Source organism: Mustela nigripes, unplaced genomic scaffold (assembly GCF_022355385.1).
Source record: "Mustela nigripes isolate SB6536 unplaced genomic scaffold, MUSNIG.SB6536 HiC_scaffold_1471, whole genome shotgun sequence".
NCBI lineage: Eukaryota > Metazoa > Chordata > Mammalia > Carnivora > Mustelidae > Mustela > Mustela nigripes.
The window spans coordinates 1-5,464 of NW_026740878.1; the positions used below are offsets into that span (position 1 = coordinate 1).

Here is a 5,464-nt window from a genome sequence, read left to right on the forward strand (position 1 = left end):
TGACTACGTAACCAAACCCCATAGGCTCTCTCCCCGCTGACCTCATTTCCCATCCCCTACCCAATATAAGCTGCAACCCCGCTCAATAAAGTGAGATCCTGCTTCGACAGATCCCCCGAGTCTGGTGTGGTTCGTTAATGCGCCTGGACTCGCAACACTCGCCATCCCGCTCAGCCCCAAGGGGAGCTACCGGCTGGCCCGGACGCTCTCCTCATGCCTGTCAGCCCGCAAAACCTACCGGAGTCCGACACCAATGTTTATCTTTGGACTAGTACTTTACAGACTCTGGGAAGACTTCCTTAAAGATCTCAGTAGTTATACTTAAACTATTTGAATAATGAAGACCTTTATTGTTGAATAAAAGGGTTCAAATAAGTTTACTATTTTAATGATCTAAACAATAATCTTGTTTTTAGAGGGACTGAATTTCCTAATTATGAGTCTTCCAAAGAAATTGAAAATAAAATTATAACAATAGAACATAGAAAAAATGTATTTAGTAGTCTTAGAAGATTCTCAGAATCATTGAATGAAAGTAAGAGTAATCATACTTTCAATAAATATAAGAAATGGCTTGCAAATTTGTAAGTCAAATGAGAATTTCTTATTGTCCATGAATTGCTATAAAAAGACCAAATACAAAGATTTTATTTTGCAAATCAGAGTCTAAAAACAGTCACCAACAATTGTGGTCCGATATATATATATATAGATATGTATATCTATATATATATATATATATATATTTGATAAACAGATGGAAGTATTAACCTAATTACCCTGACGAAAAGGAGTGAGATAGATGAAAGATTTTCTTCTATCACTTCCCTAAACCAAAATTAAGGGTGGAATACCTACACAAAGGAAATGTATCTTTCCTAGATGGAAGTTTGCTGAATCTTTGAATATGGAGGTGCACACTATTGTTGCCAAGGGAATAGAGTCTGTGCATTTTTTCCTCAGGTCAGAATTAACATAGTTTTGCTAGGTAGAAAACAAGCTGGAATTGAGAGAAAGATTTTGGCAAACAAACCTTATATCAGATAATAATTTGACACTACATTGCTATGAAAAACACTGAATTTATTTCATAACAATTTTAGAAAACAGACGGCTAACATAGGATATACTGGTTGTATTCCAGACATAGGAATGAAAGGGCAGGAATTATAACTGTAAATTACGTTTAAAAGTCTACCAAAGTGATTCTTCAGAAACATTTCAACATTACTTAAATACCAGGTGTAAGTCCAAAATACTTGTTACCTCTACCTATATAATACCATACTAAGTACTAGTTGAACCACATTCTTGAATTGTTCAAAATAAGCAATATCTTTTACTGGGTGCTAAACAGGCACCTGAGTGACTTAGTCAGTTAAGCATCCATCTCTCCGTTTTGGCTCCAATCATGATCTCAGGGTCCTGAGATCAAGGTCCACATCAGCTCTAGGCTCAGTGGGGAGTCCACTTTCCTTTCTCTCTGCCTCTCCCCCTGCTCTTGTACAAACACACTCTCTCTCTAAAATAAATGAAATAAAATCTTTAAAAATATTATCCTACTTTATATATGGAAATTCTGAGACACAAAAATGTTATGTATTCTGTGAAGTATTTGACATTTTATTTGTAAGGAAACTTCACTGAAACCAGACTGAATATCTCAAAAATCTTGTTTTAAACATTAGATATACTAATTCCTCAAATGCATGTGGTTATTTAATACATCTGTGTGATTTTCATATATTTAGACTTAAGTCTTCTTTCCTTATGTATATTTTTAGTCTCACTATTACTTTCTCCTAAAAGGCCTCCCAGAACTCCAAAATAACTCAGAAACTATACAATATGCCCCATAATATTTTAATATTTTTTATTAAAACACTAATGTACTAATATTAGAGTTATATGTTTGTCTCCTTTAAGTAAGACAAACTTCTTAAATATAAGGATGGAGCACTTAGCAATGTCTGAAATAAGGGAGATACAAAATAGATGTTTAACAAATTTTATAGCAAATTATACTTATAAAAGGCATATTTTTTAAACTCATGGTTTCTAGAAGCTAATATACAATAAAGAAATGTTATTTGAAGCTTGTGGTACAGATTTGAGAGGTATTTTCATTAGGAATAATAAAATGTAACGGTAGAACTTAGCTGCAAGATTCTCCAAAAGAATGTCCATAGCAGAAAAGTAATGAGGCAGAAAAACACAATCAGAAGAAATGAATGAGGTACCTAGGAGGCTCAGTCAGCTGAGCATCTGCTTTTGCCTCAGGTCATGATCCTGGGTTCTGGGAACAAGCCCTTCATCAGGCTCCCTGGAAGCCCACTTCTCCCTCTCCCTCAGCCTCCACTCTGCTTATGCTATCTCTGTCTCAAATAAATAAACAAAATCTTAAAAAAATAAATGAATTATTCTTTTTTTGTTTTTATAGCAAGGCTATGATTTGTAAATTCATTACAATTGCTTTTTTGAAAAACACTTCTTTTGTAACTTATCCCAGAAGATTTCTTTCACCTGCTGGTTCCTTACAGTATAAATGAAGGGGTTTAGTAAAGGGGCAACCAGCTATACAGCAAAGCTATGCCTTTGGATACAGTCACCCTTTCTTTGGCAGATGGTTTAATATACACAAAGATGCAGTTCCCATAAGTCATGGAGACAACAGTCATATGGGAAGTACAAGTGGAAAAAGCTTTGGTCCTTTGCTGTGCTGAAGAGAATTGCATAATGATGTTCGTGATGCAAGTGTAGGAGAGAATCACTAACACCAATGTGACCACAAGTGTCACCACAGCAAAGATAAAAGACATCAATTCTGGGACATGTGTATCTGTGCAGGATATCTGCAGGATAGGAGAAGTTTCACACATAAAATGATCATTATTTTGGAAGCACAGAAATTGAGCTTGAGGGATGCCTGGGTGGCTCAGTTGGTTAAGCGGCTGCCTTCGGCTCAGGTCATGATCCCAGGGTCCTGGAATCAAGTCCCACATCGGGCTCCTTGCTCGGCAGGGAGCCTGCTTCTCCCTCTGCCTCTGCCTGCCTCTCTGTCTGCCTGTGCTCGCTCGCTCGCTCTCCCTCTGTCTCTGACAAATAAATAAAAAAAATCTTAAAAAAAAAAAAGAAAGAAAGAAAGAAAGAAGAAAGAAAGAAAGAAAAGAAATTGAGCTTGAGTCCCATAAGCATTGGGGGAAAGATGATTAGGAAACTGGTTAGCCAAGAGGAAAGTACAAGCCAATAGCACACTCTGCTGTTCATAATGAATGGGTAATGCAAGGGTTTACAGATGGCAACATAGCGGTCATAGGACATAGCAGCCAGAAGGTAAAACTCCGTAACTCCCAGTAAAAGAATAAAAAAACAATTGAGCTGCACAATTATTATATGAGATGGTTTTTTCTCTAGTCACAATGGTTATCAAGTATCTGGGAATACATACTGCTGTGAATATGATTTCTAAAAATGAGAAGTTACGGAGAAAGGAATACATTGGTATCTTGAGGCGAGGATCTAGCAGGGTGAGGAGGATAATGATTAAGTTCCCCATCAGGCTCAATGTGTAATTAAGAAAGAGAAACATGAAAATCACAATTTGCAATAGTGGGTCATCTGTCAGTCCCAGGAGAATGAACTCTATTTCCATTGATTGGTTTTTCATTTCTCTTAATATGAACCTTAACAAATATACATAAGAAAAAAAGACAAAAAATTAAACATACACATGAATATAATATATAGTAGTGTAATATAAATTTTTTCATATATATATAAATACACACATTAACCTATATATAAATATATATAAACCTAAATACATATAAATAAGCCTGTGTATATAAATTAACATAATTATATAGAAATTAACCTAAATATATACAAACTAAATAAATGTATATATACTAATTACACATCTTAACTAAACATATATGTTAACCTAGATATTTATATATTTACCTGATGCAAGAAAAAGGTATATATTCTCAAATTTATCTATTTGGAAAGGATTTCTCCTGTCTGAAATTTGTGATGATCCGTAATTACATGCTAGGACAATACTAAGTTCTTTTTCATCTATTAGTTCTCTTTATTATAATATTTCTCACAATTTTTTCTCTGGAAATTGAATATTTTCTTTGGTTAATATGCATGTTTTACCCATTCCTCCTTAATGGACTCAACTCTGCATGAATAATTTAAATAAAAGAATATGAGTTATTTTAAATGTATTTTTCTATCTTTTTTATTCTCCCTGTCCAAATACACTATGTTGTTTTGTGGTTTGGAGTATGAGGGTGATTTGCACAATTAGGATATACATTTATATTACAAATCCTGTGATAGGCAATGACTAAGCAGCACTGATTTCCATTAATTTGGTAAAGTGAAATTTTTTCTGCACCTAGAGTACACAATTATTATTATGAATTTTTTTCACTGGCTTTGCTATAGTCAAATGGACAGTTGTTTTTCAGTATATATAACAAATACAACAAAGCAAAACATGACAAAAACAAACAACTGTTTTTGTTTTGTTTATTTATTTATTTGACACATAGAGATCACAAGTAAGCAGAGAGAGAGAGAAGAGGAAGCAGGCTCCCTGCAGAGCAGACAGCCCAATGTGGGGCTCGATCCCAGGACCCTGGGATCATGACCTGAGCCGATGGCAGAGGCTTTAACCCACTGAGCCACCCAGGCACCCACAAACAACATATTTTAATAAAACATATTCTGTATTTTTTTAATTAACCTTTTTGAGGTTCCTACATGTGTCTACATAATTTGAGTCACTCCTTTATTTTACTTTCCCAATATTCTTTGTAGAATTGTTGAATACTAACAGAAATTATTGTAGGGAAGTAAAATCTGCTACCCCAAAATGTGTCTCTTTGGCATGATCATTAATTTAAGCTAATTATTTTTGATAAATGGAAGAAAGCATGTTTATCCTTTTACCTCCTTTTTTTTCCCCCTTTTACAACCTTTTACCTCCTCCTCAAATGTCTGAAAGAATTTAGATAATGCTCCAAATTTAGATAATGCTCTCTGCTCCAAAAGGGAACCATCACCATAAACAACTACAATGTAATATGAATTAGGTGTGATAGAGAGGGAGGAACTTAGTAAAGTCTGTTAAAATTCTTCTGCATAGCCCACTGTTTCCGTGTGGCCCAGCAAACATTTGTTTCCCAAACATTTATTCTTTTTTGTTTTCCTTGGAATTGTCTTCCTTCCCTTTGAAGTCCCAGACCTCCACATACTTCTTTGACCAGAATGGCATATAAGACTCAATTGTCTTATATGAGACAATTATTCCTATATTCTCATGGAGCCACCCCATGTACATACATCCCATGTATTTGCAATTAATTTCATTTTCTCCTATTAATCTGTCTCATGTCACTTTAATTCTTAAACCAGCCAAAAGAATCTTGAATATTAGGGTAACATTTTC

The 5,464-nt window shown here is 34.7% G+C and overlaps 1 pseudogene; it reads right to left on the reverse strand.

Moving 5' to 3' along the window:
- Positions 1-2,463: 2,463 nt before the first annotated feature.
- LOC132008828 (olfactory receptor 6C6-like) lies at positions 2,464-3,667 on the reverse strand (annotated as a pseudogene).
- Positions 3,668-5,464: the final 1,797 nt, after the last annotated feature.